Raw genomic sequence first — 10,766 nt, 5'->3', positions numbered from 1 at the left:
GCTTCGTAAAGCACTTAAATTAGCCCATATGAAGCTTTCAATAGCATCATGTGTCCCCAAGTGTCTGGCTTTGGCTAATTTATGATAGATTGATGCAACATGGATCCAACCCTGTAGAAGTGGCTAGTTGGCCTTGATCTGAGCTTCCAACAAAATTTCAACCATTTCTGTGAATTGTGGTTTTGATGTTCTTTTGTTGGCCAAATCCTTTTCTGGGATCTTGGAAGCTTCCACTGATAATTGGAGAAGCTCAATGGTGCACCTAATTAGTGTGCAAATTTGGTCCCTCCGTTAGTTCATCATTCCTCTAAAATTATGTAGATCATCCTTCAACTCTGACATTGTGGTCTTCTATTTAGTGTCATTCAGGACATTTTTCCAAGCAACCCAAACAGCTTTGCTTTGCTCGTAGCATTCCTTTAGCTGATTCACAATTCTAAGGTACCTTTGTTGATCTACTGGCTCATTATACTTTTGATACAATGTAGGGTAGAATCTTGAAAGCTTATCATCCTTCATCGGTAAGGCACACATGATGATTAGAGAGTCAGGAACTAACTCTATAAAGTTCAACACAACTTGATTCTCCTGCATCATCATTGTTTAAAAAATTCTAACCAAATAAAAGAAACTCTTTAAGGTTGTCGATCCCTCAAACTCATCCTGGTCTTTGGTCCCCTCCTGCTGGATGCATTGTTCTCAACCAAGATCTTTACCTTTTGATCCAAGATCCTCCGAGCAATCTACATTTATATGAGTAAGGCTTGCATCTCTAATAGGATATCCTTCAAACACCAATACAAAAGTCAATTCCCTAGCAACATTTCAGCTATAGCCCTAAGCTCTAAACATTTGTAGTGGCTAGCTATTCAACTTGAGAGTTTACCATCACATTATTAGGAGTAAAGATGTATTTAGGCACTCATTCTAGTAGTTGAATTATGTTGGGATGAGGAGGGAAATTACAAGTGGCCTGCTCATGATAGCTGACCATCTTCCATTGATCAATCATTCATCTGGCCCCCACATACAACATCTAAAATATTTCCAAATCTAAGTATGCATCATCATCATTCAGATACTCCTAAATTTGGAGTGCCTTCTCCTCCCCTTCGTCTTTTGCAATCTCTAATTTAGACTTAAACATTCAATAATCAAGATCTATACCTGAATCTAAATCCAGTAATACTGTCCTGCCCTTATTTAGCATGTTAACAACCTGAGATTTGTTGGGGGAAGAGGGGGAGATCGACAGCTTAAAGTATTCAATACAAGCTTCCAAGCAATCACCATCAACCAGTCCACCTCTTCTTCCAATTTCCAAGCACACACACACACACACACACACACACACACACACACACACACAGTAAACATAGAATTGACATAGACAAGCTTGTAAGAGATGTGTAAGAGATGGAGACTAGATTAGAGAGTACACAACAAATAACCATAGCTTAAGAGAGTAGAGAAGAGAATCTGCAAGAGAAAGGCCTAAATCTAGCCCCAAACTCCACGGCACCTCTCTTGTGGAGTTGGTATTTAATATATTATTTTGAGTTTAAGGTGCCAAAAATTGAGGCCCCTCTTTTTACAACCACTTTACTTTTGCAAATGAGTGAAGCTCATTAGTTCTTGCATGACCCATAAGGGGAGTTCCCACTATAACTATTTACAGAGCCATAGTGGCTTATTGCAATGATGTTCTAAGATACTGTGCAAATATAAAATGGCCAAGAGCAATTGCCGTCGCCTCTTCATCAACTCCTCGCATTCCACTCTACAAAATCATCATCAACTCAATTAGTAAAATAAATAGACAGCACATAATTAACCATTACGTCCAGCTATCCCAATTGTAGCTAACCACTACAACAGGAGGGTGCCCAGTCTCGTAACATCCCTTCCACCAGGGATAGCAACTGTCCTCAGTTGCTCAATAGAGAAATCAACTGGACCGTGAGTGATGGAAAGTGTGGAGAAGGTTGGGAAAGTTGCGAAAAAACTTTTCAGGCATCCATTTGGCATCCTCTCTAGGGTGGCCCTTGAAAGTCAAAAGGTAACGGTTATAAACCATTCCAGTGCGTGTAGTGGTGGTCTCATGGTCAACTATTTTATCAGGGATGAGTTGCTCTTCTTGGTCGACAAGTGAAGGTGGGTCTTCATAAATGTGATGTGTAGGTAGGGGTCCTCGGAATGGGCGTAAAAGACTAATGTGAAAGGCATTGTGAATGTGCCAATGTGCAGGTAGTTCTAAACGAAAAGAAACATCAAGAATGACAGCTGAAATTTTGAAAGGTCCATAAAAACGAGGAGCAAGCTTAACGAAGACATTAGTATCAACACTTTTGATCCTTCGTTTTTCGATGCGAAGTAAAACATGATCACCTTCTTTGAATTGGTGTGCCTTGCGGTGCTTGTTAGCATGCTTGGTGTAAAGTTCTTGTGAGTGTTTAATGGCAGAATGCACACTTGCATAAATATCATGAAAATCAGTAGTGAAATCATCAGTGGCAGGCACAACATTAGAAAGACGTGAAGCAGGAGTAGGAAGAGAGTGACCATATACAATTTCAAATGGAGACTTACCCGTGGCAGTGTGAGTGGTGTTGTTGTATGCAAAATGCAAAATATGTAGGTAATCATCCCATTTCTTAGGTTGAGAAGAAACATAAGCCTTTAACAAGTCAATAATAGTGCGGTTGGTGACTTCTGTTTGACCATTAGATTCAGGATGAAATGCAGAAGTGAAGTCAAGTGTAGTGCCAAGATTGTCAAACACAGTAGTCCAAAAAGCACTACAAAATTTTGAGTCTCGATCAGAAATAATCACTTTAGGCAAACCATGATGTGGGAAAACAATCTTGAAAAACAAAAGTGCAGCTTGATGTGCTGTGAGTGTTTTCTTACACGGAACAAAGTACGCTTGTTTAGAGAAACGATCAATAATAGTCCATATCATGTCATGTTTGTGCGTTGTGAGTGGGAAACCAGTAACAAAATCCATTGAAATATGTTCCCAAGGTCTTTCAGGAATGGGGAGAGGGTGTAAAAGTCCCAATTTCTTACCTGTAGCTACTTTGATTTTTTGACAAATCAAAAAAGTTAAAACATATTGTTTAACATCCATTCTCATAGTAGGCCAATAGAAATCACGACATAAATTTTGAAAAGTTGCAACAAATCCTCTATGTCCAACATAAGGGGGTTTGTGCAATTCTTCAATAATTAGTGTACGGAAAGGTTTAGTCACACACAGTTTTTGTTTGAAATAAAGGAAGTTTTCTTGAATAGTGTATTCGAGAAATGTGTGTACTGAATCATCAAGCATGTGCAACCATGTCGTTTTGAAATCATCATCATGTGCATAAGTGTCAGGCATAGTGTCAAATGAAGTTCCTGTAATGGTTGATAGATGATTAAGTGAAGGTCTTCTACTCAAAGCATCAGCTACAACGTTTTCTTTACCAGGTTGGTATTGAATGTTGGGCTGAAAACTTTGAATAAAAGCGGCCCACTTAATATGTCTATCATCTATTAAGGGCTGAGAGAGTAAATATTTGATACTTTGTTGATCAGTTTTAATGATCAAGTCAGTACCCATTACATAGTGTTTCCAAATTTTCAATGCATGTACCACAGTAGTCAACACTTTATCATAAGTACTGAACTTTGTTTCAGACGGTTTGAATTTATGACTTTCGAAAGCAATTGGATGGTTATCTTGCATGAGAACTGCACAAATACCTTTTCCACTAGCATCAGTGACTACCACAAAGAATGGTCTTTGAAAATCAGGCAATTGCAATACAGGTGCATTAGTCAAAGCATGTTTAAGTGCATTAAATGAGCTTTCTTGCAAATCAGTCCATTCATAAGGCGTGTTTTTCTTCAACAAGAGAGTCAAATAATGTGCTTTGTAAGCAAAATTACGAACAAATTTTCTGTAATAGCTACAAAGACCAATAAAAGATCGTAGCTCATGCAAGTTTTTGGGTCTAGGCCATGATTGAATGGCTTCAATTTTCTTTGGATCGACATGTATTCCCTTACCCGATACAATGTGTCCCAAATATTCAATTTCAGATTGGAAAAATGAACTCTTTTCAGGATTCAAATACAAGTGATTTTGTGAAAGCAGATCGAATACACATGTTAAATGTTGTTTATGCTCTTCTTCAGATTTACTGAATACCAAAATGTCATCAAAAAATACAATCACAAAATCTTGATGGTCAATGAAAATTCGATTCATCATGCGTGTGAATGTAGCTGGTGCATTTGTCAAACCAAATGGCATGACAAGAAATTCATAGTGTCCAGTTTGTGTTCTGAAAGCAGTTTTGTAGACATCATGTTCAAACATTTTGACTTGGTGATACCTTGATTTAAGGTCAATTTTGCTAAAGATGTTTGCCCCTTTCAGTTTGTCTAGTAGATCATCCACTCTAGGAATAGGAAACCTATTCTTAATGGTGATTTTGTTTAAAGCTCTGTAGTCGATACACATACGAAAGGTTCCATTTTTCTTATTGACAAGAAGTATTGTAGCTCCGTATGGTGAACTACTGGGTCGGATTAGGCATCGGTCAAGTAAATCAGTGATTTGAGTTTGTATTTCCCTGTGTGCGATAGGATTTACACGATAAGGTGCTCTACAAGGAGGTTCACTACCCAGTATGATGTCAATTTTGTGGTCTTCTGGGCGTGATGGTGGAATTCCAGGTGGCAGATCATGCATGAAACAATCTTTAAATTGTGAGAGAAATTCATCATGGGTGGAGTTATGTGAAGTTTCCCTTTCAGCAGAAATTTGATTTACCAAGACTAGATATGTTTTCCCCTGTTTTCGAAATTCTCGTTTGGCTTGAGAGTGAGAAAGGAGTGGAAATTTTTTATGTGCCAGTGTTGCTTGGATGGAGAAATTTTTATTATTATGAGTGAGAGACATTGTACGTGTTTTATAATTAATCAACGGGTCAAATTCATGACGAAATGGCATTCCCAAAATCATGTCAAGACCATGCAATGGTGCTACCAAAAATGTACGTGCTTGTGTGAATTCACCAATGCAAACTTCAACAGTGACCTGAGTTTTACAATTAAAACGTTGATTATTAAAAACAGTTTTGACCTTGTGAGGTGATGAGATTTCAGAGAGTGATAGTTGTTGTGCCAATCGTGTGGAAAGGAAATCATGGCTACTACCATCATCTAATAGAATGGTGACATTTTCACCCTTAACAGTGCCTTGCACTTTAAACAAAGTGTGAGGAGATATAGGAGTACCTGAGGATAGGTTGTCATCGTTATCATAATCAAGATCATATCCCTCACCATAGTTAACTTCCACTTCATTGTCGTCGGGTGTAGCATCTTCGATGAGGTTAAGAGTAGCTCCGTTGGGGCGGTTGTTGTTGAAGGGTTTTTGACTTGAATTCCCGTTGACTCCATTTGAATGGCCATTGGATTGAACATTGCCCTTAGCATGACCATTTGGGCACTTATCTGCATAGTGACCATACTGAAAGCATTTAAAACACTTCACCTTTTTGTTACCATTAGAATTTGGAGGAGAACGCTGGTTGAAAGGATGTTGGTTGCCTCGTTGCTGAGTGTTGTTGTTGTTGTTGCTCGTATGAGGTTGAGCAGTTGTAGGAGGATTATCAAATCTACGTCTTTTGAAAAAAGTACGGCTTTGGTGTTTGCTTCTGTCAAAGTTAGGAGAGAAAGGAGGTCTCTTGTTGCGGTTAGTGTTAGCAGGTTGATCAGTGTGAGAGGAATGTCCACCTTTCTTCTTTTCTGCGTTGAGAGCCAAATTAATGGCCTTTGACAGAGAATTTGGTTCGAACATATCTACCTCAACACTAATTTATAGTGCCAAGCCTGATATGTACTTTCGCTTCAATTTCCAGCGACTAACATGTTCAATAGCTTGCAATTGAATTAGACAATTACAAAAACGGTCAGTGTAACCCTGTACATCTTCATTTCTACCCTGTCGAATTAAATCCCATTGACGTCGTGCTTTAGCTTTGTACTGTGAGGGCAAAAATTGAGGCAAAAACACTTTTTTAAATCCATTCCAGGTGTGTGGTCTTCTGCCATGTTGTTTGGTGGCGTTCCACAACAATGCAGCGCTGCTAGTGAGACGATTCGATGCACACTTTACCATTTCATGCTCGAGAAAGTCTTCATCATGAAAATAGTCATGACTAACCCATGCTAGAACCGTGCTAGCATCTTTAGTGCCATCAAAATCTTTAAAAGTGAAGGCTTTTCTGCTAATTTTGTTTTTCTTGGGTGCCAGCGCAAATTCGGTGCGTGCAGAATGTAATAATTTATCTTCAAGTTCTTGCCTTCCCATGCGTTCATATGTGAGTGACTGCTGCAAATTTTGAAGTTGTTCTGCAATCGTGGGTGCCTGAGGAAGGTGTGCCATGATTGCGTGCTTTTTTTAATTTAAATTTAAATAAATACTCAAATGGTAATGCTTAAAAAGGCTATTTGGTGATATTCACATATGCAATATGAAGAATAAAATAAAATAAATAACAAAAATGTAATGTACTTAGCTAAGAAATAGCGGTGGTGTCCAGTCCGGAATGGCGATGCGCTAGGAAATTGCCAGAGAAGTAGACGGTCCGACGGTGCGTTACCGAGCCAGTTGAATTTTGTAGTGTCCGGTCTCCCTTACCCCCAAAATAATAATACACTGACAATTTTACGATATGGTCACTGCCTGATTTGTGCCCTGTGTCGTGGCGGATAGTCGTTAATTATACCCGGCCTTTGATCACCTCCTGTTTTGATCTTTGGATGCGTTTTATTCGATTTCGCCTTGTTCAAATCAACAGCTTTGACTGTTCAATGGCCGATTAATGATAATGTGTGGGTGCCCTCTTGAAGTATCAAGAGTGGTTGAATTTAAAGGGCTTGGAGGGTTTTGCGGCCGAGTAGCAAAGGAAATGCTTTTGAAGGTTTGTGATTAAAAAAAAGTTTTGGTAACTATTATGGGCGGCCCTGGACATACAGTGGGCAATCACTTTGCATGCATGACTTTACTTTAGAGCATAAAGTGTGAAAAGCTTGAAATAGTGTTGCAGGCAGCGAGGACGACAACGCGCTGAGGTTGATGGCGATTGGGTGTCGCGCAGGAGCCTTTTGAGGCTGCGAGGAAGAAGGCAAAAATACCCAGCAAACCAAGGCGCCCCTATTGGGGTTAACTAGGTGAACTTTGATGAAGGTTGACAGAGGCGATGTTGGCTAAGCTAGGGACGGTTCCCACTGCAGCTTGTCATCTCCAAGGAGGAATTGTTTGAGTATATTGGAAAAGGGGTACCGTCGATCCAAGCTGATGCAGCTTGAGATTTTTTATTTTTTTTGGAAATCTTGTAGCCCAAGCTGCTTCCTAAATGTTCCTTCCTCCTTATTCTTGCTAAACCGAGACCGAGATTCTCTCTTGTTTATGTCGCCCGATGCCACTAACGCGATTCAAATTTCATTGCTTTCTTCGTCTCTTGCTTTCTCTTTCTCGACTTCACAATCCGCAATTATTAGGTATTAACTTGGAATTTGAGACTCGACATACTGTATTTTGATCGGCATGAAGCCGAATTGGAAATCAATTCCCGGATAGCCACCAATTAACAATCGAGTTTTCTTCTGCAAATTCGATCAATTATACTTCGAATTTCCACTAGTCCTTGAATCCTTGAGTTGCAAGGTCGATGAATTTCAATTGGGATTTTGTCGATTAGAGGAACTCCTTCTTAAAATTGAAATCTGGTGCCGATTTATCCTCAAACCAGTTGCTCTGATACCACTGTTGGGTGAAGAGGGGGAGATCGACTGCTTAAAATATTCAACACAAGCTTCCAAGCAATCACCATCAACCTGTCCACCTCTTCTTCCAATTTCCAAGCACACACACTCACCTAGACTATGACACACACACACACACACACACAGTAAACATAGAATTGACATAGACAAGCTTGTAAGAGATGTGTAAGAGATGGAGACTAAATTAGAGAGTACACAACAAATAACCATAGCTTAAGAGAGTAGAGAAGAGAATCTGCAAGAGAAAGGCCTAAATCTAGCCCCAAACTCCACGGCACCTCTCTTGTGGAGTTGGTATTTAATATATTATTTTGAGTTTAAGGTGCCAAAAATTGAGGCCCCTCTTTTTACAACCACTTTACTTTTGCAAATGAGTGAAGCTCATTAGTTCTTGCATGACCCATAAGGGGAGTTCCCACTGTAACTATTTACAGAGCCACAGTGGCTTATTGCAATGATGTTCTAAGATACTATGCAAATATAAAATGGCCAAGAGCAATTGCCGTCGCCTCTTCATCAACTCCTCGCATTCCACTCTACAAAATCATCATCAACTCAATTAGTAAAATAAATAGACAGCACATAATTAACCATTACGTCCAGCTATCCCAATTGTAGCTAACCACTACAACAGGAGGGTGCCCAGTCTCGTACCAAGATTGTTGTTGCCCATTTGACCCTTGCTGCGTTTGTTGTTGCGTATGACAAGATTGGGTATGGTCCACTTTTGTTGGGTCTAGTCTGCAGAGTGGCTACCTATTCACTTAGCCCTTGTCTACTGCTTGTCTACTCTCCACCCATAGCTGATCTAGGTGCTGGAGGAGGTGGAGGAGTTTGGCCATCATCATCATGACCAGATTGGGTATGGTCCACTTTTGTTTGGGGGTGGAGGAGTTTGGCCATCATCATCATCATCTCTCCTATCAGTTGTCTCGTCTCCATCCTCTCTCTCTAGAGGTTCCTAATCCTCATCTTCTTCATCATCCTTTTTGTGTGTGAGGTGTTCCATGAGTGCTTGATCTACCAAGGTAGTTGTAAACTCTTCTATTTTCTCTTCCATATTGGACTTATAGAACCTACCAGATTTTGGAGGTCTTCAATGTTTAGTGTCAATTCCGTCCTGATTTGAGATGTCCACCAAAGATTGATAAATGTATATATCTAATACAGATTATTTTAGAGTGTTGTGTCCTCCTTTCAGACTACCCAAGGCCGTTGTCTTTTGATTGATCAAAACTCTTTGAGTGTTATTAGCACTTCCTCCAAAGTTGAGTTATGTCCCTTCACCTTCTCTAACTTCTTTTGTCATCCTTTTCCTACTCAATTTCTAGCTTGAACACCGTGTCTTTGAGGCGCAATTTGTATTCTTTTGTTTTGCTCCATGTCGGTTTGTATCCCATTGCAAAAATTGGGATACCTTGTCTTCCATCCTTTCTTTTCTTCTTAGCTTGAGGATTTTCTTTCAAAAAATCACTGACCTCGTCGGCTAAACATTGTTGACGCTTCAAAGAAATTGGTAATTGCAACACATGGGACGAAGCTACTGCTACCATCTAAAATGATGTACCATTGATTATGTCTACACCAGTATTAGAAATAAAAGTGTCAAAATATGTTAGACAAGGGGAACTAGAACCTAGGAGTCCACCTCCCAACCACCCACTATATAGCATGGCTCCTAGCCCTTTGCCCTAGTTGGACTCCCTTTCCATACTGCCTAGCCCGGCCTTGCCCTTGTCCTGACATTGCTCCCCCCTTAAAGAAGAGTTTTTGTCCTCGAAAACAAAAGTGGGAAACTTCTTCTTCAGAACACGAATGTTTTCCCAAGTGGCACCTTCCTCAGGTCGATCTTTCCACTTGATTGAGGCTTGTCGACGTACATGATGACGTGTACGTAACTCATGATAATCGAGAACATGGTCAAGTTCATGTGGTAAGGTAGGAGGTTCAAGAAAATCAACCAAAATCTATTGGTCAATGACATTGTCGTCCCCATGTAACCGCTTACATAGACGACTTACATGAAACACATGATGAATACGAGAATGTGTAGGTAGCAGTAATTTGTAGACACGATCACCTACTCGCTTGAGGATTTTGAAAGGTCCACAATATCAGGGAGATAATTTAGGTGTTGGCTCAGTTTTCAGACTCTCTGAATGTTCTAGCACACGTAAAAATACTTCCTCCCCTTCCTCGAAGGTAACTTGCCGTCATTTCTTATCAGCGTACTTCTTATACCGATCTTGCGCTTGTCAGACATTCTGACGAGCGAGTTTCAGCACCTGCATGTGGTCTTGGAGAAAATCCTTAACCTGTTGGAGCTTTTCGGTTGCCAACCCCACCGTAATAGGTGACCTAGGTTTAAACTCATACATGAGCATGAAAGGACTAAATCTAGTTGTGACATGCTTAGCACTGTTGTAGGCAAACTCAAGAATAGGTATGTATTCTTCCCAGTCTGACTGTTTTTTGCTGACGTATGCTCTTAGCATATCCTCTAGCACTTGGTTAACTCGTTCAGTCTGACCATCTGTTTCTGGATGATCGGTTGTACTGAGGTTTAGTTGTGTACCCAATCGTTTAAACACAACCCTCCAAAAGTGAATGTTAAACTTGGGATCACGATCACTGACAATGTTACTTGGCAAACCATACAACTTATATAGATTGTCCACAAATAACTTGGCTAGTTCTGGTGTCTTAACCGTTGATTTGGTTGGAATGAACTTACATAGTTCAGTCAACCGGTCTACTACCACCCATACCGAGTCATGACCTTGTACAGTGGTTGGTAAACCCACAATAAAGTCTATAGAGATACTTTTCCATTTTCCATTGGGAATCTCCAAAGGATGTAAGAGTCCTCCTACTTTCAGGCGCTCTGCTTTGTTAACTTGACATTTTTGGCAATGCAAGAC

This window comes from Adiantum capillus-veneris, chromosome 13 (assembly GCF_014529385.1).
Source record: "Adiantum capillus-veneris isolate H3 chromosome 13, ASM1452938v2, whole genome shotgun sequence".
NCBI classification, from domain to species: domain Eukaryota; kingdom Viridiplantae; phylum Streptophyta; class Polypodiopsida; order Polypodiales; family Pteridaceae; genus Adiantum; species Adiantum capillus-veneris.
This window is presented reverse-complemented; position numbering follows the sequence as displayed.